General features: G+C 42.0%; 1 long non-coding RNA gene across 1 annotated transcript in view; it reads left to right on the top strand.

The window, feature by feature from the left end:
* The first annotated feature begins 10,977 nt into the window (after positions 1–10,977).
* LOC116749708 overlaps positions 10,978–23,313 on the top strand; it is a 269,124-nt gene continuing 256,788 nt past the window's right edge. The window contains exon 1 of the long non-coding RNA XR_004348680.1: positions 10,978–11,060. This is a non-coding gene — a long non-coding RNA (uncharacterized LOC116749708). The remainder of the gene's footprint in view (positions 11,061–23,313) is intronic.

Here is a 23,313-nt window from a genome sequence, read left to right as displayed (position 1 = left end):
TGTACAACATAGTAATTCACAATTTTTAGAGGTTATATATACTCCATGTATAGTTATCATAAAATATTGGCTATGTTCCTTGTATTGTATAGTATATCCTGGTAGCTTACTTATTTTGTATATAATAGTTTGTACTTCTTTTTTTTTTTTTGGTACGCGGGCCTCTCACTGCTGTGGCCTCTCCCGTTGCGGAGCACAGGCTCCGGACGCGCAGGCTTAGCGGCCATGGCTCACGGGCCCAGCCGCTCCGCGGCATGTGGGATCTTCCCAGACCGGGGCACGAACCCGTCCCCCCTGCATTGGCAGGCGGACTCCCAACCACTGCGCCACCAGGGGAGCCCAGTTTGTACTTCTTAATCCTCTATCCCTATCAAGGAGGAGGTGCTTTTGCTTTCTTCTATTCTGGTCTTTGATTTGTTCAACATTTATTGAGCTGTCATTCTATAAAAGGCCCTGCTCTAAGAATTGGGGATTCAGAAATGAGTAGGGCACACCATTTAGTGGCTCATATTTAATGTACCCACTTGCCTGGTCTTCATAGCTAAATAATGAAAGTGCCATAGTCCTGTTGTGAGCTACAAAGTGACTGTCTAATACATGGTTTTTAGGCAACATTCATTTATTCATGGAATCAACAAATAATTATTACCTCTTAGTAAGAGTCAGATGCTCTGCTATGTGTTGGAGTTTCAAAAAATGAACAAAAGCAACATGTACAACAAAAAATTAGTGTCCAGAATTTATGAAGAACTCTATAAATTAATAAGAACAAATAAACCAACAGACAAATGAGTAAATGATATAAACATGGGATTCACAGAAGGGAAAAACATAAAAGGCTAAAGAACATTTGAGAAGATGTTTGCCCTCACTGAGCTAGTGAGGGAAAGCAAATTAAAATCACCACAAGATACTACTTTATTTTTATCTTCTAGTGTGGCAGAAATGAAGTTTATTAATATCCAGCATTGTTGAGTTGTGGGGAAAGGACTACTTTGCTGCACTTCTGGTGGGAATGCTAAATGATTTCTGACTTTGGAGGGCAATTTGACAGTGTCTATTAAAATTGTTTTTATGAAGAACAATTGGAAACAATCTAAATGTACCCAGAGTGGATATATAGGACATGGTATATTCAGATGGTGAAATATTACACAGAGTAAAGAGTTAGAGCTATCCACATCAACTTGGATTGATCTCAAAAATATAGAGTGAAAAGAGCAAGCTGCAGAGTTTTATGTATTTTATGACCACTTATGTGAAAAAAAACCCCAGAAAAATTAACACTATGTATTTACTATGGCATAGCCTAGTAAAGATACATATCAGATTTTAGTAGAGGTTATCGCTTGGTTTTTGGTGGGGGAAAGGATTGAAGAGGTCCAGGGGACTTCATCTATATTTGTAATATATTTTAGGCAAATAAATCGTATATAATTATACTTTATTTGTTAACAATTAACTAAAGGGAAACAGTGTACAGAACACAATTCTTGTCTTGGAGGAACTTTTGACTAATGGCCTTATCTATGGGGCAAACCTGGGATTAGAACTCAGATCTCCAATTTTCTAGTGCAATGATCTGTCTCTTGGATGTATGATAAATTTGACCACCTGACTTGCTTTCTGCGAAGTGAGACCTTTTCCAGTTGGCATAAAAGTTAAAACATTTTATTTCTTTCTTTGTGTATGGGAGGTGGATTTTTCATTAAAATTTTTTTTAATTAAAAAATGAATAGATGTCAAGAATATTTATAATTTATGTGTAAGGTATAGAGACTCATTAACCTACCACTCAGTTGAAGGAATAGAAGACATGCATTTTTCAAAATGGAAATGGTGAGAATATTTGGACTCTCCCATCAGAGACAAAACCTGAAGGGCTTTGATGGTTTTATCAGCACCATTCCCACAGCTCCCTAGCAGCCAAATAAATTAAACAAATGGCCCTATTTGGAAAATTGGACTCTTCTCCTCTGTGTGTGCTAAATTGCTAAATTGCTATGCAGTGATTTATCTGGGCTGTTCCTAGAGGGTGAGAAGTCGCACAAAGCTCTGAGAGATGGGTCCAGAGGTAAAAAGAGTGTCCAAGTATATTTAGCAAATGATGATGCAAACCACGCAAAATATACGGCACAAAGGAAGAAAAATGTGCATTTGCTGTCTGGGAAGTGATTGAACATTTATAGTTTGGGAATAGCTAGTTCAGAGCTGGAAGAAGTGCGAGTCTTGTTTCAGTCAATGAAAGAATCAGTGTTCTTTGGACCTCAGTGGGGACGTAAAAGGAATTTACCCATCTAAGTAGTCCAATTTTGAGATTCTTCAAGTCTTTGAGGAGTGATTTAAGCAGGAACTAGTTAAGATTGTATCCAAAATGCAGAGAGAGAGAGACAGCCCCACACCCCCACTTCCATAGACACATATGTGCAGGGAGTGAGAGGGGAGGGTGAGGAGGACAGAGACAGAGGGAATCAGTGGAGTTTAAGGCCACAGTCTTCCATGCTCTTTAAGGTATTGGGGGCCACAAGCTTTTATACACATGGCATAAAAGTCTTATAGTAACATGTTGCCTTTACAAAATGACAGACATTTATTCCAAATGAAGGTTAGAAAATTGCTTGGTAGTGTAAGAGATCAGAACTAAAAATGGATGATTAATGAGTCCCCAGAAGCCATTGCTTCCTAAAGTCCCAATTCCCTCTTTGCAGACGGTGCCGGAGCCCTCAGTTCCTTCTCTCACCACAGCCTGAAGCGTTGACAGATAGAATACAGAATGCAATATTTGGGACGTAGTCACACACAAAACTGATGTATTGTTTATCTGAAATTCAAATTTAACTGGGTGTATTTTTATTTTCTAAATCTGGCAACTTGATGTTTGGGAAATATGCTTGCCCTTTTTCCTTCCCCAATTCCTTTTTTAATTCTGATCAACAAAGTTCTCCAACCCCCAAAGACCCCTCACTGCTTCAGAAGAGCCTGTGTTAGGTAATAATTTTCCTTCTTCAGGAGCCATAGTCTAATTCTAGGGAGGGAAAGAGTGTACCATTCCCATTTCTATACCTACACTGAGACTTTTTTCCCCTTCTGCTTTAAGACCATCCCGCCATTTCAGAGAATTTCTACTGTGTACTAGCCAAGAAGGTCTTTCCCTGCAATGACTTCACAGAGTGGAGAGATTGGAATGGATCTCATTGTACAAGAATGTTCAGGATTAAGAAAGAATTATAATCTTACCTCTAAATCCTACAGTGTCTGGAGGCGTGTGGCAGGAAGAGTCTGTTATTAGAAAGAGCATAAGCTTACTTGTTGTAGCCAGTCACAAACACACTTGAAGTTCAGAAGATGGGCAAGCATTTCTTTACTGTTGCCATTGGGCTGTTCTCTCATCCAAGCACAGTTAGCCTTGGAGGAAATCTAATAAAAAGTCCCTTCCACTTTGAGCCAGGGACACCTCTTACTTTTCCAGCCCTGGGAGGGCGATAGAGGGCCATCACCTCATCTAGCGAGGGGGATCTGAGCCAGGGGTTGGCAAATTACCAACTGTAGGGCAAATCCTGCTTACTGCTGTTTTTCTACACTAATAAGAATGGGTTTTACATTTAAAAATGGTTAAAACAATCAAATGAAGAATAATATTAAGTGACATGGAAATTACACAAAATTCAAATTTCAGTGTTCATAGTTTTATTAGAACATAGCCATGCTCATTCTTTTATGTATTGTCTATGGCCGCTTTCATGCTATAAGGGCAGAGTTGACTATTTCAACAAAGGCCATGTGGCCCACAAAGCTTAAAATATTCATGATCAGGCACTTTTGGTATAAAGTTGCCTGACCCCTGATTTAAGCAATAAACTTTTCCTACTAATAGTAGCTGCCCCTTTGAGAGTGTAACTTTTTTTTTGTGGTATGCGGGCCTCTCACTGTTGTGGCCTCTCCCGTTGCGGGGCACAGGCTCCGGACGCGCAGGCTCAGCGGCCATGGCTCACGGGCCCAGCCGCTTCGTGGCATGTGGGGATCCTCCTGGACCGGGACATGAACCCATGTCCCCTGCATCGGCAGGCGGACTCTCAACCACTGCGCCACCAGGGAAGCCCTAAGAGTGTAACTTTCAAGTATATCTGCTTTCTAGGTTACAAGATCCCCTTCCTACCAGGAATGGATCATTTAGTATTCTTTTGGTTGCCAGGGACAAAAACCCAACCCGAAGTGCCCTTGCAGTTGTGTGGAAGCTGCCTGCAGTGTGACTGCTCTAACAGTGCATTCATGTCGATATGGAAACTTTCTTTCGGATTAGAAATACATTAACATTATCAAAACATTTTCACATGATCTAGATTTCTCTCTGTCTTCTGACCTGCCTTCCAGTGTGTGACCTTTGTCCTTTATTCCTTCTCCAGAGCTTCCCCTATTAGTAATCCAATGGCTATAGTAGTTTCAGACTTGACAGCCTCAGTTTACACTGGTTCCCAACTTTTGTCACATCATGGCAAACACAGAAAATGTTATTTGTACAACACATTGAGATAAACTATGGAGATTTGTGTCTACATAGGGCTTGGTGAAAAAAATCTATTATATATTTTTGTAATTATCATATGAAAAAAGTCAAAAGTATTAGGGAAGATATCAAATGTAAGACTAGTATTGATATAAGTATTACAAATAAAATCTTTCCAAAAATGTAATAAATAAATTCTCATTTGCTTTAAATGAGAAGCTTGATTAAAATTTTTAATTTCATATTTTATATTTGAAGTGGTTACATGCAATTCCTAACCAAGGCTTTAAAAATTCTGATCTCTTCAATTATGAGAGTTACTTGACAAAAAATTTGCTTACACAATTAAATGCTAAAACATTAAAAAAATTTTTAAACAACCTTTTTAACACAGCTTAAATTATGTTTACAAGATTTGACAGTTCTTTTATTTTTGTTGTCAAATGCATTATTAAAATATCTTATAATTGTAATGGACTTTTAATCCAATAGAACTTTTGCATATCAACTGCATGCATGGTTTGAGCAATCACTTGCTGGTAACTTGGACACTACTAAAATGGCACATAAGCCACGAGTGGGGAGAAATAGCTTGTTATATATACAAAGACAGAGATTTGGGGCCACTGCCTGAAGTGTGTCTCTGAGGAGCCTCCCCCCACCCCCGTCTCCCAGCCCTGACAGTGACCCTCACTGCCCAGCTGCATCATGGGCTGCATGCTGCAGTCCCTGGACATCTGGAACAAGAAATTCCCTAGTAGCTGCAAAAGCCCCATGTTCACTGTGACAGAGGTGTGCTTTGCAGTGAATGTGTGCTCTGTAGATGGCGGGGGTAGAGCACTTCCTTTGTTGTACTCAGCACATCTTATCAGATGATGAGGCCTAGGTGGTGCTCATTGAGACTGCTGCCTGCAGGGACCGTGTAGCATGCCATTGGATTCTGCTCAACTCTGGCCACTTTCTAGGGAGCATCAGATGAGGCTATCTGAGGATAGAGGTGACCTGCCTGTGGGCATGGGTCACCCCACATACCCTCTTGTCACCTACAAGGCTGAGGGGATTAATATCTTGTAGAATATCTATAACCCATTTGTGGCATACCGATGAGCTCTGGCTGGGAAGCTCTGCCTTCACAGATGGCACTGCAGTGTTTCCTGAACAATTGAAGGAGGTGATTCAGGAGAAAATTACCTTAGGGAACAAAGTTTAACTACCATGAACCTGAGTTGTTTTGGAAATGGATTTTTCCATCACTTTTGTTTACTTCTTTGTTTTTGTTGTTGTCAGCTATGCCTTACGTATATATGTATGTATGTACGTTACTGATTGCACCAAGGATTACGATATACCTCCTTAAATTATCACAGTCTGCCTTCAATTAATATTATTCTACTTTACATAAATGTAAGACTCCTACAGTAGTAAGCTTCCATTTATCTCCCTCCCATCATTCGTGTTTTTGTTGTATTACATTTTACTTCTACACCTGTTATAAACACCACAATACATTGTTATCTTTGTTTTATACAATTAATTGTGTTTTTAAAAAAGCAGCTTGAGATATAAATTCACATACCATAAAATTCACCCACATAAAGTACATGGTTCATTAGTTTTTGGTATATTACATGATTACTTTAAAAAATTGTGGTAAAACATATATAACAAAATTTGCCATTTTAACTTTTTTTTTTTTTGCCACATGGCTTGCAAAAAAAGTTAGTTCCCTGACCAGGGGTTGAACCCAGGCCATGGCAGTGAAAGCCCAGAATCCTAACCATTAGGCCACCAAGGAACTTAACTGTTTTTAATGATGGCCATTCTGACTGGTGTGAGATGATATCTCATTGTAGTTTTGATTTGCATTTCTCTAATGATTAAACTGTTTTTAAATGTACATTTCAGTGACATTAATTACATTCAAAATGTTGTGCAACCATCAGCACTATCTATTTCCAAAATTTTTGTTATCCCAAACAGAAACTCTGTGGCTATTAAGCAATAACTCCCTATACCCTCCTTCCTACAGCCCCTGGTAACTTCTAGTTTTTCTTTCTGTATGGATTTGCCTAAGTATCTCATATAAGAGGAATCATACAACATTTGTCCTTCTGGGTCTGGCTTATCTCACTTAGCATAATGTTTTCAAGATTCATCCATGTTGTAGTATGTATGAGAATTTCATTTCCTTTTAAAGCTAAATAATATTCCATCGTATATATATAACACATTTTCTTTAACCATTCATCTGTTGATGGACTAGCTAATTATCTTTCTTTTTAAAATTTATTTTATTTTTGGCTGCGTTTGGTCTTCATTTTTGCACACGGGCTTTCTCTAGTTGTGGCGAGCGAGGGCTACTCTTTGTTGTGGTGCTTGAGCTTCTCATTGTGGTGGCTTCTCTTGTTGCAGAGCATGGGCTCTAGGCACGTGGGCTTCAGTAGTTGTGGCACGCAGGCTAAGTAGTTGTGGCTCGCGGGCTCTAGAGCGCAGGCTCAGTAGCTGTGGCGCACGGGCTTAGTTGCTCCGTGGCATGTGGGATCTTCCTGGACCAGGGCTTGAACCCGTGTCCCCTGCATTGGCAGGCGGATTCTTAACCACTGCGCCACTAGGGAAGTCCTGACTAGTTAATTATCTTTTAAGGAAATTAAGAAACAAGAAAAAAAATGCTCCTTGTATACTTACCCCTGTGTTTTTTATTTGTGAAACTTTTCATTTGTTTACATATAACCAAATTTTTATCTGGTGTAATTCCTTTCATCCTCAAGAATGTCATTTTAATATTTCTAAATGCAGCACGTATCTTCTGGGGACCAATTCTCCCAAATTTGAAGATATCTTGATTTTTTTCCTTCATTTTGGAAAAATATTTTTGCAGGATATAGAATTCTAGGTTGACAGTTTTTACTTTGAGCACTTTAGAAATGTCATTCCATTGTCTTCTGTAGTCCACCTTTTCTGATGATAAGTCAGTAGTAATCTTTATTGTTTTTCTCTTATATGTAATGTATCTTCTTTTCTCTAGCTTCTTAAAATATTTTGTCTTTCACTTTGGTTTTCAGCTCTTTGCTGGGATGTGAATAGGTGTTGTTTTCTTTGTTTTTATTCTGCTTGGAGTCTGTAGAACTTACTGGATCTGTGGGTTGATATATTGTTTTTATCAAGTTTGGAGAATTATATCTTCATTATATTATTTCACTGCATCACTCAAATATATTTCATTATATTACCCCATTCTCTTTCCTCTCTTTTCATGACTCTAATAACAAGTATGTTAGACTACTTGATATTGTCACTGAGGCTCTGTTGATATTTTTCAGCTTTCTGTTTCTCTGTGCTTCAGTCTGTAGTGTCTATTGCTGCATCTTTAAGTTCATTGACCTTTTCTTCTATAGTGACCAATATGCTGAAAAATTCACCCAGTGAATTATTCATTTCAAATATTGTATTTTCCAGTTTTCGACTTTCCATCGTTTTATTCAATAGTACCTATTTATCTCCTGAGATCATCCACTGGTTCACTTGTTATGTCCATCTTCACCTTTAAATTCTTGAACATATTTGAAGTAGTTGTTTTATTTATTTTTTGGTTTGGTTTTTATTGAGGTATATAGTACAATACATATATGTTTCAGGTGTAAAACATAGTGATTCACAATTTTTAAAGGTTATACTCCATTTATAGTTATTTATAAAATATTGACTATATTATCTGTGTTGTACAATATATCCTTGTACCTTATTTAATTTATACATAAAAGTTTGTACCTCTTAATCCCTTAACCCTGTCTTGCCCCTTTCACCTTCCATCTCCCCACTGGTAACCACTAGTTTGTTCTCTATATCTGTGAGTCTTTTTGTTATATTCACTAGTTTTACTTTTTAGATTCCACATTTAAGTGATATCTGAGTTATTTCACGTAGCATAATTACCCTCTAGGTCCATCCATGTTGTCGCAAATGGCAAAATTTCATTCTTTTTTATGGCTGAGTAGTATTCCATTATATATATATATATATGTACCACATCTTCTTTATCCATCCATTTGTTGGTGGACATTTAGGTTGCTTCCATTGGCAATTGTAAATAATGTCACTATGAACATTGGGGTGCATGTATCTTTTCGAATTAGTGTTTTTATTTTTTTCAGAAATATACCCAGAAGTGGAATTGCTGGGTTATATGATAGTTCTATTTTTAGTTTTCTGAGGCACCTCCATACTGTTTTCCACAGTGGCTGCACCAATTTACATTCCCACCAACAGTGTATGAAGGGTCCCTTTTCTCCACATCCTCTCCAATGTTTATTATTTGTGTTCTTTTTTATAATAGTCATTCTGACAGGTGTGAGGTGATATTTCCTTGTGGTTTTAACTTGCATTTCTCTGATGATTAACAGTGTTGAGCATTTTTTTCATGTGCCTATTGGCCATCTATGTCTTCTTTGGTAAAATGTCTATTCAGATTGAAGTAGTTGTTTTAAAGTCCTTGTTGGCTAATTCCAATATCTGCCTTATCCCTGGGTCTATTTCTATTGCCTCCACCCAATGCACTTATGGAAAGGACACATCCATGATACAGCTGCCTTTCAAAATTCTGAACAGGAATCAAAGCACAAATCAGCTATCCTGGGATCTTCAAACTTAAGTTAGATTCCATAACTCCCTCTGATCCCCTCTGATACTCATGTCTAACTTTCTATAACCCCCTTTCCAAACTTTGCTTCCTTAATTTAACTCAACTCAAAGGGTTTTTTTTCTGTATGCGGGCCTCTCACTGTTGTGGCCTCTCCGGTTGCGGAGCACAGGCTCCAGATGCACAGGCTCAGCGGCCATGGCTCACGGGCCCAGCCGCTCTGCAGCATGTGAGATCTTCCCGGACCGGGGCACGAACCTGTGTCCCCTGCATCGGCAGGCGGAATCCCAACCACTGCGCCACCAGGGAAGCCCCAAAGGGTTTTTTTTTGTTTGTTTGTTTTTGTTTTTTCTTCAGTCTGGAATGAAGGGCTGGAGCAGAAAGTGGAAAAACTTGACTCAGCTAGAACTCATTGACTCCTAGCCATCATCAGTGTTTTACCTGTAATAAGGCTTTTTGAACTTAGAAGTTGAGAATTTAGTGTATTGGTCCTCTGACCTCAACATGCTAACTAATACCACCTCACTTCTTCATACCCCTAAGGATGGCAGTCAATTCAAACAGGTTAGAAGTGTGAGGTGGGGGAGGGGCAAGATGGGGCAAATACTGCTTTGCCACACATTTTGTTCAGTGAGATCATTGTCATGTTAACCAGAGTTTTGCCAATGATAGAAATGTGTTACATGTTCAATGTGTGGTACTGACTGTAGACCTCTGGGAGTGCACAGCTGTATTTTAGATAATAACTTTTAAAGGTTGATTTTCATTTCAAAGGCAATCTAAAAACATTAATATAAGGCTATTTTGGATCCTCTGACCACTGCCACCTTATAATAGTACTGATAATTTATTTTGTATATTCATTTGCGTTGGTGATATGGGATTCCTCAGAGTCACAGATTTAATTTTAACGCGGTCCTCAGTTTGGGATTTGTGGTACCCAGGGGTCTGTGGATGTACACTTAAAAGACAATGAGGGGCTTCCCTGGTAGTGCAGTGGTTAAGAATCTGCCTGCCAATGCAGGGGACAGGGGTTCGATCCCTGGTCCGGGAAGATCCCACCTGCCACGGAGCAACTAAGTCCGTGTGCCACAACTACTGAGCCTGCACTCTAGAGTCTGCGAGCCACAACTACCGAGCCCACATGCCACAGCTACTGAAGCCCGTGCACCTAGAGCCTGTGCTCTGCAACAAGAGAAGCCACTGCAATGAGAAGCCTGTGCACCACAACGAAGAGTAGCCTCCACTCACCACAACTAGAGACAGCCCACGCACAGCAACAAAGACCAAATGCAGCCAAAAATAAAGAAATAAAATAAATTTATATTAAAAAAAGACAATGAGGATTCTTTTTTCTTTAAAAGGAGTTTGTATTTTACATGAATTGAAGAACTCATACATTTTTTACTTCATATTTTATAATAAGATAGAGGTTGTCAAATTATGGATCATAAGCCAAACCTGGCCTGTGGTCTGTTTTTGTATGGACCACCAGCAAAGAGTGGATTTTACATTTTTAAAAGTTGGGAAAAGAAGAAGAAAAAGAATATACAACAGAGATTTTATGTTGCCCTCAAAGCCTAAAATATTTACTATCTGGCTTTTTATAGAAAAGTTTGTCAAGCTTTGTGATAAAGGCTGGAGGGGATTAGGAAGGCTCTGTTGTGTGGAATTGTGACTCCAAGTGTTTATATTACCTTTTCTTGGGCTAAATGAAGGTGAGGTGGTAGTACAGACTGTCTTTATCTTTGTGGAGCCTTCACTTATACCCTGATGCAAAGGGTAATTGTTTGGGCCTGTGGTGACATATTCCCTTTCTCTTTTGACATGGGCATGGAGGCGTGGACGTCCTCACATGGGCCAGACACATCTGAAGGACCAGTGTAAGTCCTTGAGAGAACATCCCTCCAGCTGAGAAAGGTAGGTCAGAGCAGAGACACCTCTGAGCAGAACACAGCTGCCTTGAGGCAGAGCTCTTCTCTCTTTTCTGCTGTTTCCCTGCTTTGAGGACTTGTGTTAGTGAGAAGAGAGAATGTGAATATCATTTCTGCTGGGTGATACTCTGAATCCTCTCCCAGGCCTTCAGGACACTCCTGTGGGGTGGTAGCATGTTTTATGTTAGGTGCTGATCGTGAACAACACCATGTATTATCTGTGTGGCTTTTAGACTGTCAGCCTTATTAGGGCAATAAGTGACTGTGGGTCTCCAGAGACTGCAAGTCTTCTCTTTTTGTGTAATGTCCTGGTGAAAAGGGGCTGAAATATAGCTTTCCTCCAGGATTTCTTTATCATCCTTCTATTCCCTATTTAAGTGCTATTATGTGGAAGTCATTCTTTTTAGCAATTTTGAAAGAAAGTAGAGGGTACAACTTGGGTAGAATTGAAATAAGAGAGAGATTGAATTCCAGGTTAAATCTCCAGTCTGTCCCTTGAAATTGAGGCATATAGATGACAAAGCAAATAGAAAACTGTGGGTAAACATGCTGGAATATACAGTGGGTAATGGATATTGAAGGACGATCTTGTCATGCATGCTAAACAGATACTTTTATGAGTTTAAATTTAATTAGCATCTGGAAATTAACAAGGCTAGAAAGAAGGGCAATGGGTTTTTAAGTGATGGCGATGGATAGGTACTGTTTGCAGCGTATAGATAAATGAAGATTTAATTTGTAATACATAATGAGCCAGGTGCCTATAAAATAATTTGTTTTTCAAGTGGCTATCACAGAACAAAACAATGGAACCGTCTGAGGTGTGGCAATGACTATTATTACAGTTTTTCTTTGGTTAAAATCAGTTTTGTAGATGGATATGGATTTGTATTGTCCAAGTTGGATAATGTAAATATTTTCACTGTCTCTATTTCTTCTTTGAGGGATGGCGCATAAAAATAACTTTTGGTTATTTTGGTTATATCTTTTGCACGTTTACCTTTAGTATGTGTGTGTTGGGTCAGGGTACGCTCCTGGAGGAGAGGGGAATGGACTTCTGTACCTTCTCTTCTAGAACCTTTTGATGTTTACAGCATTTGTATTTTGATGATCTTTTTGGAGGAGGGCCTGAGAAATGAACTTGAGCTAGAGGGTAGAAGAAGGGATCCAGTTCAGTTTGAAAATGGTATCATTTCTATTCTTCCTTTGGTCATAAACTGTATGGCCCTCTCTAAAGCATGAATCGAGGCTGCCCTTTGTATCACGAACGGTACAGAATTGGGGTTGAGGTCTAGTGCTGTGGCAGGAGAACCACTTGGGTTTGGGTTAAAGGCAGAGGCAGTCCCACCAGGAGAGTTTGTTCTCCCGAGAAGGGTAGCCCCTTGTGCTGAGCTCTGCATGTGTGTATAGGCATGGGCGTGTAGATTCTCCATGCATTGCAGGAGGTGAGAAGGCAGTGCTGTTTCTTGAGGAATTACTCAAGAGTTAAGTAGCTCAAGAGTTATGTGGGATACCCATGCGGACAGTGGCTCATACAAAGTGGGTGCATGGCTGTGGCACAGGTCTACAGAGAGGAACCCACTTCAGGCTTCAAGCATCAGCCTTGCAACTGTCTCTCTCTCTCTCCCTTCTCAAAGTTGTGCCCTGTGAGCTGGGGAAGAGTCATCTTGGGCAGAAGTGGAGGACCGGGCTGCAGTGTTTTTGTTTATGCTAGGAATGAATTTGTGTTTCTGTCTTTCATTTTCTTTCTCTTGTTTCTTCCCAAGGAAGTGCATTTTAGCGGTGTATCTGGGATCGTGTGGGCAGGCCACGAATTCCAGGATAACTCAGTGACATGTCCAGGTCTCTAGGCTTGGGGAAGGGGGCACAGAAAGCCATCTCACGCAGCCATTCTGAGACCTGACTCTGCAACTAGGCCCCTCCAGAGCCTGAAAAATTCAGTTTCCAGGCCCCACTTCTGGAAATTCTGACTTAGTCATTCTGAGGACCTAGGAATGTATGTTTCAGTAAAAAAAAGCACCCTGGTGGGTTCTGTTGGGCAGCTGGGTTTGGGAACCTTGGAGCTAGTATCTCTCCAGCCTGTAAGTGGGAGCACACTTCAATCTTCCCAGTATGTGGAGACTGTAAATGTCGGATGACACATACAGTCATGAATTTTGGTATCAGAGCCACTTTGCCATCTTTGGACCCTCATTGTCTCTTTGATCTTTTGAAAGCACAAACTCCAGCCTCCCTCTGCTTCCTGCCCCTGGGAGCCTTACCCATGACCCAGGTATTGGGGGGTGGGAGTCGCCCTGAGACCCAGGCTCTGGGAGCAGTTTCCTGTAACATACGGCCTATTAGAGAGAGAGTGTGAGTAATCCAGACCAGGCCAGGCTTTACACGGGCAGTACCTTGTGTAGCTTCCTCACTGGGCCCTGCTGTGCCCCAGGGAATCCGGCTGCTTTCCTGCCAGTGGGAGATGATGAGGTCAGTGCGCTGAAGGTTCCACCCTGGAAAGGGCGAAGCAGGAAGGTGACTGGAAAATGCTGTTTTAAAATGTGTTGGACCCTCACAGAACCTAGAGGGAAATAAATTTAGTAACTTAGTTTTTATCATTGTTCCTAAATTTCCGTAGTGGAGAATTAGGGACTAGTTTCCAAGGTGGGGATGCTTTTCAGCCTTTGTGTATTTGGAAGTGAGGTCTCTGGGGGCTCACGGCGCACTAAGGGAAGGGCAGGGAGGAGATGTCGCTGTCACTCGGGGAGCACCCAGAATAAGAGCTGGGAGATTTACGAGGTGTCTGCGTGTGGTTAAACCCAGGGCGGGGAAGCAGTCCAACTCTTCATTGACAACCCTTTGTTTTGAGGTAAATTTAAACAGGGCTGTTGAGAGAGTTTCACGTTTGTACAAGTTCCTTTTATGAACAATAGTTTCCAACCATTTACTAATGACCTTGGCACTTTCAGCAGAACAGCACAGTTCTCAGTCTGTCCCCAGCTTTGCAGAGAACACTTCCTGTTCTCCTTAATCGCTTCTCCCATCTGGGAAGCACCAGGCTCTGCGGAAGACACCTGTTTTCTCGCCTGTTATTGTCAAAGCTTGGCTCCCTGGCTGGTCCTGAATAGTTGTGAGTGTGCAGGTGGGGGCCAGAGGGTCAGGCTGTCTGTCCCGTGGGACAGAAAATCACCAAGTGTCTGTGAAAGACTCCCATCATCTCAGTGCCTGCTTGTGAATTCATGTGAGGCTACTCATGGTTCATGGACTTTTTTCTTAGTAAAAGTGTCTTCTGTTCATTTCGTGAAAGAGGAATTCATGGAGAATGAGAAAAGTAAGGTTTTGAAGAAGAATTAAAATCAGAATTAGAAGGAAAAGAAACACATACAGAGGTAGAGGAGGAAAAAAATCTTACTTAGTTTAGAAAAATCCTATATGTCCTTAGGAGACCAGCACCTGTGTTTTGGGAGATTGTCCTGTGTGTCCATGAGTAGATTCCTCGGTACTTGGTAAAGACAGTGAGACTTAAATGAACAAGGGCGTAGCTATGTTTTCAATAAAGGTTCCCTTGTTTGTGGGCTCTGAGGACTCAACATTATAAAGGCTGAGGTGGAGGCCAAGGAGAGGATGGGGTTGTGTTAATTTTTTGGCCATTTCTCAGTCCTTGTGTTGCAGCAGGGGTTACTGATGAAATGGCCTCAGGCAACCTTCAGCAAGGGCTTACTGGCTTCAGCAATCTTTCCGGGCAGCATAATTCACTTCCCAGCCTTGACGATTCCCATCTGGACAACCTCCCACGAGAATCTCAGTGGCCCGCACCTCCCATTCCTCTACAAAGGGAAGCTTGTGGGATGACAGTGTCTCCCCTACATGGAGAAGCCACCATGGACTTGGACATTGTAAATATCACTGTGATGTGGGCTTGGGGGGTAACAGAGAGATGGTGCAGGAAATACCAATACAAGGTAAAACCCAACCCCTACCACGCTGTCCGCATGGGAATTTACCAAAAAATTCCATGGAAAAGGCTTAAGAATGCTTATTCAAGTAAGTTAGAATTGACAAATTTTAAAACAACAACAGCAGAGTCCAGGAGTGATTAGGGTGCCATAGGGCTAGTCAGCAGAGATATTCTAAAAAAGAGTGCTTAAATTCAAACCCAGGAATTTAATAACAATAATACCAATAACGAGCAGGCAGCAACATAATAAAATACTATGCCGCTATTTTTCCAAAGCTCAGAGCTCATTTAAAAGCTGACCCCATTTGTTAGAGTAGTTGTGAGATACAAACATCGTTATCCTCATGTGGTGGGCAAGGAAATGAAGGCTCAGAGGGACTGAGCCTTTGTTTCTAGCATGTTCCATGCAGCACAGTACTGAACTCCAACTGTGGGATGAAGCCTTGATCTGTCACAGGGGTCCAGGAGTTCACACCTCCCTCTAGCCCTTCTTCAAGCTCTTTCTGAGGATAAGCTATTAATATTAATTATGTCACCACGTTAGTGTCTTTTTTGGAGGGAGAAGTGGGAAAGTAGTTTTTGGAGGGTAATAAAACAATATGATTGAAATCATTTCATTTTTGCACATAGATACATGAAAAAATGATATATACCAATTTGTTAACAGTGGTTATTTCTGATATATGTAATTATGGGTTATCTTTACATTTTTTATCCTCTTGTAATTATAGAAATAAGTATACATTATTTTTGTATTAAAGAAAAAAATCCCTAAAATAGTAAAACAAAAGAAAAGGTTCTAGGATTTAAAAACAGTTTCTAATTTACTCTTAGGTTATTTTACCTGGTTTTTTTCCATGCAATAAGATATTTTGCTAAATACTAGAAAATTCAATTTACAGTAATCAGTTTATGTTGTAACTTTTGTATGTATTATACATACTATTTTGTAACGTTATACTTTCTTTAATCAATCCCTTCTGTTAGACATCTACTTTTTCAACTAATCATTACTATAAGAAAACTAGAGCAAACACAATTGGCTAAAATTAATTAAAATCAAGTAGAAACATCCTGCCCTTCCCCCACCCCCCAAATTTTGAAAAATGGGCAAAAATCCTTTCTGCGAAATTTTATTCATTTCCAACCCAGTTGTTTTTTTGACCAGATTGTGATCTTAACTAAGGAACGGAAAGAAAGTAACCTATATCAAGTACCTACAGCCACCCACAAACAAGTCTTTATAATACTTTTTGTTTTTGTATTTTAGTAGGTTTTAAAATCAGGAATGAATTAGAGTTACAGTAGGAGAGACAAAGTTCATTGTAGACGGATGTTCTTATTTACTAGAAGGATAATCAAGCACAATAGCACATGATTTTACAGAATCTTTAAATAGAATAAAGAAACGTGTGTGTGTGTGTATGTGTGTGTGTGTGCACGTCTGTGTGTGCGCATCTGTGTGTGTGTCTGTGTGCATCTGTGTGTATGTGTGTGTCTGTCTTTGTGTGTGTGCATCTGTGTGTGCGTGTGTGTGTGTCTATGTGTGTCTCTGTGTGTGTCTGTGTGTGTCTATGTGTGTGCATCTCTGTGTGTGTGTGTCTGTGTGTGTGCATCTGTGTGTATGTGTGTGTCTGTCTTTGTGTGTGTGTCTGTGTGTGCCTGTGTGTGTCTCTGTGTCTCTGTGTGTGCATCTCTGTGTGTGTATGTCTGTGTGTGTGTGTGCATCTCTATGTGTATACATGTGTGTGTGTGTGTCTGTGTGTCTGTGTCTGTGTGTGTGTGTCTCTGTGCATCTCTGTGTGTATACGTGTGTGTGTCTGTGTATTGTGTGTGTCTGTGTCTGTGTGTGTCTGTGTGTCTGTGTGTGTGTGTCTCTGTGCATCTCTATGTGTATACGTGTGTGTCTGTGTGTGTGTGTCTGTGTGTGTGTCTGTGTGTGCCTGTGTGTGTGTGCCTGTGTGTGTGTCTGTGTGTGTCTCTGTGTCTCTGTGTGTGCATCTCTGTGTGTATGTCTGTGTGCCTGTGTGTGTGTCTGTGTGTCTCTGTGCATCTATGTGTATACGTGTGTGTGTATGTGTGTGCCTGTGTGTCTCTGTGTGTGTGTCTGTGTGTGTGTGCTTGTGTGTGTGTGCCTGTGTGCGTGTGTGTATGTGTGTGCCTGTGTGTGCCTGTGTGTGTATGTCTGTGTGTGTCTGTGTGTGTGTGCATCTCTGTGTGGATACGTGTGTGTGTCTGTGCGTGTGTGTGTCTGTGTCTGTGTGTCTGTGCCTGTGTGTGTGTGCGCCTGTGTGTGCCTGTGTCTGTGTGTGTGTGCCTGTGTGTGTGTATGTGTGTGCCTGTGTGTCTGTGTGTATGTGTGTGCCTGTGTGTGTCTCTGTGTGTGCATCTCTGTGTGTATACGTGTGTGTGTATGTGTGTGCCTGTGTGTGCCTGTGTGTGTGCCTGTGTGTGCCTGTGTGTGTGTGTGCCTGTGTGCTCCTGTGTGTGTGTGTGTCTGTGTCTGTGTGTGTGTGTGCCTGTGTGTGTATGTGTGTGTGCCTGTGTGTGCGCCTGTGTGTGTGCCTGTGTGTGCACCTGTGTGTGTGCGCGCACCTGTGTGTGTGTGCCTGTGTGTCTGTGTGTGTGTGCGCCTGTGTGTGTGTGCCTGTGCCTGTGTGCCTGTGTGTGTGCGCCTGTGTGTGCGCGCCTGTGTGTGTGTGTGTGTGTTGGGGTCGGGGGTAATAACTTACCGTTCATCTGTCTGAAATCTCCGGAGAGGGTTGCTGCATTTCTTGCTGGGCACTTCTGTAGAACAATAGAACAGTCACATTCTCATCATAAAGATGATGAGAACCAAGTGTCTGAGGATAGTGACATTTTTTATTCAGAAAATGGTGTTGTGTTTGTGGCACCGTGCTGGGGATGCTTCAGAGATGAGTTAGAGACCACCTCATATGCCACCTCTCACAAGATATCTCCTGGAGATCCTCTAGGTCCCTACAGAACTTTTTTATTCCTCTAGATAGCACTTACCACATGATTCCACAATGATTTGTTCAGGGGTTTGTCCCATCCAGTGGATGGTGAACTTCCCTAAGGGAGTCCCTAGAAAATGCTTCTGTTTATTGAACGAATAAATGAATGAATGAGCTAGCTCGTAAAGGATGAAATGACTTGTACAAAAAATGGAGAAAAAGGAAGGGAAAGGCCAGGGGAAATCGTTTCATGGAGATGAAATAATGGCTCTGAGGTCCTATGACATGTTTGTTATCTCTGCCCTGTGCTTGGCTCTGTCACTGAGATAAGCACCCTGCTTGTCCCATGCTCTCAGCAGGAAGGCTGTGTCTAAGATTTGGCGGGAACCTTCAATGCAAGTCCTGCACAGAGGCTGGAGTCATATTAAAGAGAGGATATCCTAAAAAGCTGAAAATGTAATGAGTAGGTAGTTGGGAAAGTTGAGTTGGTGACAGAGGAGCTGCCAGATTTTTATCTTCTGACCTAATATTAATAAGCCTTCATATCCTCACTTCTTCAAGCTTTGACCTTTTTTCTTAGAAACAAACACATATCTTATTTCCTCCACAAAACAAGCCATGGAAGCAACCTAAATGCCCATCGACAGACGAATGGATAAAGAAGATGTGGCACATATATACTAATGGAATATTACTCAGCCATAAAAGGGAACGAAATTGGGTCATTTGTAGAGACGGGGATGAACCTAGACTGTCATACCGAGTGAAGTAAGTCAGAACGAGAAAAACAAATATCATATATTAACACATATATGTGGAATCCAGAAAAATGGTACAGATGAACCGGTTTGCAGGTCAGAAAGAGAGACACAGATGTAGAGAACAAACGTATGGACACCAAGGGGGAAAAGTGGCAGGGGGTGGTGGTGGTGTGATGAATTGGGAGATTGGGATTGGCGTATATACACTAATATGTATAAAATGGATAACTAATAACGTGCTGTATTAAAAAAATAAAATTAAATTTAAAAAAAAGCAAAAATTGTTTATCAAAGCAAAGTAGACCATTATATCAAAGACTCTGCTTGCAGAGTTTGCAGAGTTTGATACCTGTTCCTCCCTTTTGGCTTGGCACAAGGATCCGCCCCCATCCGAAGACTGTACTTCCCAGCTTTCCTTCCAGCTATGGAACTCGTCTTAGCTGAGCTCTGGCTGGTGGATATTAGAGGAAAGTGGTGAGTGCAACATACAGGAGACGTCCTTAAAGGAAAGGGACTGCGTGCTTTTCTTCCTGTTGGCAGAGTGTAGATGTGCAGCTTAACTCCATCAGCCTTTTGGGCCATGCAGTCGCCTTGGGAATGGAAGCCACCTGCAGTGGAGAAGGAAGATAGGAGAAGCCTGGGTTCCTGAGTGTGAAGGCCTTTTCCAGCCCTGGACTAACCAACCTCTATAGTTTTGGAAAGAGATCAACTAACTTAAGCTGTAGTTATTTTGGCTGATTCTGTTACAGCAGAACCTAATTCTGATCAATACAGCAGCTGTGAGCTGAGGGGAATATTTTGCTGATTTACTTCAACTAGGCAGACCATGCGTCTGTCTCTGAGGACTTAGCACGTGTGTTTCCTGAGCCCAGAACTTCCCCTGGGAGCTCAGCTGATAGTGTGACGTGAAGTGGAGGCCAGAGGGCCAGAGCCCTGAGGAGAAGTGTGTAGCTCAGATTATAGCAGGGCCTTTGGTCAGGGAGGAACATAGCATAGGGGAGAGAGCGTGGGCCTGGGGTCAGAAAAACTTGAGTTAAAACACTGCGTCAATCAGTTACAATGTGTGTGATTTGACCTTCAGTTTCTGTGGTTGTAAGGATTAATCAGATATCATACTGAGAAAAGATCAATAACTGATACATGATAGGCACTAAAAATGTAGCTATTATTATTAAAATACATGAAGTATTAACAGGACTTTACGTATTCAAGGTCTGTAAAACTCTTGCCTTTATGATTCATAGCAAGGCATTGATTCATGCTGTCTAAATGAACCCTCATAGGTAGAAATATAAGCGCTATAAACAAAATCTCCTACTGTAAAAATTTCTTTTGGTACATGATATTTTTGCTCAATACTAAGTGTAAAGGGATGGCTTCTCCCTTATATAGTAACAAAACCCAATATCATTGAATAAGACTTTGAATAACTGCATTGGATCCGGATTTCTAATCTCAGAAAACAGAATCATAGAGGCTAATTTTAATAGAAACGAACTTGTTACAACAGTAGCTTCTGGAATTTCCAGGAAGACCAGAGAACTGAGAATGGAAGGTATCCAGCCAGGAGCAGCATAGCCTGGAGAAGCTCTAACCAGGTGATGGGTCTTGCAGAGACCCCACTGGAGCCCCTGCCCACTGCTTGGCACCTGTGAGCTGAGGAGGGACACTGGAACCTCAGCCACAGCTGCCGCAGAAGAACAGAGCCTCGGCAGCCACACTGGTCCACCTCCTTGTGTCACTACCACCTGCATGGCCCCTTAGGCCCTTAGAGTCTATGTGATGCTTGGTAGAGCCTAGAACACACGCAGCACACTAGGTGCAAAGGAGGGGAAATGTAGCCTTGAAGCTTTTTAGACCGTAGGACTGGAAGGTGTAGCCTGCGCTCCCCCAGAAGGCAGGGCCTAAGATGAGGGCTCGGATGTGGGAAGTTTGTTTTGGGAAGGGATCCTAGGGAATAGAAGTGGGGGATTTGGAAGAGCTTTAGGTCAGAGATGATGGCATACGTTTATTAAAGTGACAAGTTCAACGCTTCTCACCATCAGTAAAAATAAAGGCTCACGAGCTGTATACAGTTCAGTATGGAAATAATTTCGCCTGAGTCGTGAGGATTCACTGTAAAAGTCACACCTACCACACATTGCAGGTCGAACTACTGCAGTTAGGGGACAATTGCAGCAGTATAATGAGAGACTATAGGACCCGAGATAGGACAGCGACTGTGAGAAACAAGAGAATGGGGCACCTGGTATCTAACCGATGGGCCTTGATGGCTGATGGCTTATGGAGAAGGGGAGGACAGTTTGAGATTGGTAGCCTTGGTGCTTGGGAGATTTGTAATGTCTTCCACCGAGATCAAGGATACTGGAGAAGAGACAGATACAGGCTGGGAATGGAGAGGGTGATGGTTCATTTTGCATATGCTCAGCGGGGGGTGTGGCAGTGTACGTGGTATGTGGGTCTGGAGCAGGAGAGAGGGCGTGGCTGGGGTTATGGATTTAAGAATCTTAAGCGTTTAGTGGAAGGTAAAGGAAAAGGAACTGGTGGAGGAGACGGAGAAGCTCCGCACACACCTGCCAGGCTGGATGTGTTTGTTATTTTCTCCTGTGCTCCTTGCAATAGGTCTTGGGCACACGACCTTCTTCCTCTCCTCCTGGGTGCTGGCATGGCCAGTTTTGACTCCCCTGAGGTTCTCTACCCTGGAGGGATGTGGTTCCCCCTGGCTCCTTCTAATTCCTCTTCAGATCCCTGAAGACAACCTACCAGCTCCTCTTATTTACTTGTCTGTTTATTTATTTATTGCGGTACACAGGCCTCTCACTGTTGTGGCCTCTCCCGTTGCAGAGCACAGGCTCCGGACGCGCAGGCTCAGCGGCCATGGCTCACGGGCCCAGCCGCTCCGCGGCATGTGGGATCTTCCCGGACCGGGGCACGAACCCGTGTCCCCTGCATCGGCAGGCGGACTCTCAACCACTGCGCCACCAGGGAAGCCCTTGTGTATTTATTTTTGAAATAAATTTTACTCCTAATCACCACCACTTAATATAACGGGAATAATAAAATTCACAAACCCATGAGATTTAGAGAATCTTAAAAAATTCCTATGGTTTTGATTCCCAGTCTGTGTTCCTGACTCTCTTGCTGGGACAGTAACTGGAATTCCCTTTGATCTCTGCCCTCTGCTTTCATTCCTGAAGATGAGAATATTAACCCTTCTCTCTCTTTCTGAGTCACTCTTCTCTGGGGAAGGACTCCATCATGACCTGCTTGCTGGCACAGGCTCAAGGATGCAATCTGCACAAAAGGATATGTCTCTTATTTCCACCTGGACAATTTCAGGTTCAGGACCCTCCAGACCCAGTGCCATCTGTATTCTCTTGGCTTCTGCTGGAATAGGACTCTCTGAGTGGTGTCGCCCAAGACAGAAATCAAGGGGCCTTCAAGAAAGAGGTAGTTGTCAGCGGTGTCAGGGGCTATGTGGAGGTTGATGAAGGTGAGGACCGTGAAGAGGCTGTTAAAACTGGCAGCCGTGGGCTTCCCTGGTGGCGCAGTGGTTGAGAGTCTGCCTGCTGATGCAGGGGACACAGGTTCGTGCCCTGGTCCGGGAGGATCCCACATGCCGCGGAGCGGCTGGGCCCGTGAGCCATGGCCACTGAGCCTGCGCGTCGGGACCCTGTGCTCCGCAACGGGAGAGGCCATAGCAGTGAGAGGCCCGCGTACCACAAAAAAACAAAAACAAAAAAACCTGGCAGACATGTGGTGACTGGTAATTTCCGTAGAGTGATGGGTATCGACATCTCATCCAGCAAGTACGTTTAGGCAAGTTCATACTTGTTAGAATAATGTAAACCATTGAAAAGTAGTCTGTGCTCAAGATCCTATTGATGGTAAACCTCTAGTAAGAAAATATCTCAATTTCCATGAGCAATGAAGCATTGTGTGTGTGTGTATATGTGTGTGTGTGTATATGTGTGTGTGTGTGTAAGAGTAAGGACAGATCTAAACTAGGTTACCATTCTGTAATCACAAGGGGCAAAAAGGAATGCATGGGATCTCAGAGGAAACATTGAGATAATGTCTAAAGCACAAAAGTATGTGCACTGAAATGTTGATATTGCTCGTGCTGGCATATTTGGAAGCAAAGTGCTTTTCTTCCTTAGACAGTTCTGTTACATGTGATAAAGCCTCTCTTTACCATTGTAAGTTTCAGTTTTTTTATAAGGATAGCACCATAGTGCAAACTGCCTGCTGAAAGAATCACAATACATACCAATTTCACCTAAAGCTCCCTCCCAAATCTCTGACAAATGGGCGTTGGCATTTTATGTACCTCACTGGGTGAATATTGTATGCTTTTTTTTTAAAATTCTGATTTGTTCAAATGTTATTAAAGTGTTCAAAAGAAAGAGCTAAAGTCCCTTTAATAAATAGTTTGAGAGCAATTGGATATGTACTGGACAGGTTAAGAGAAATTTTAAGCCATTTACTGGAGAATAATCTTAATATGAAAGGCAAGAAGATGTACTGGGAGATGAGGAAGCGCTGGATGCAGGGACAGAGAATTAGAATTCCCAGGGACACTCA

This window comes from Phocoena sinus, chromosome 2 (genome assembly GCF_008692025.1).
Source record: "Phocoena sinus isolate mPhoSin1 chromosome 2, mPhoSin1.pri, whole genome shotgun sequence".
NCBI lineage: Eukaryota > Metazoa > Chordata > Mammalia > Artiodactyla > Phocoenidae > Phocoena > Phocoena sinus.
The sequence above is the reverse complement of the archived record's forward strand: the minus strand, read 5'-3'. Positions and strand labels throughout refer to the sequence as shown.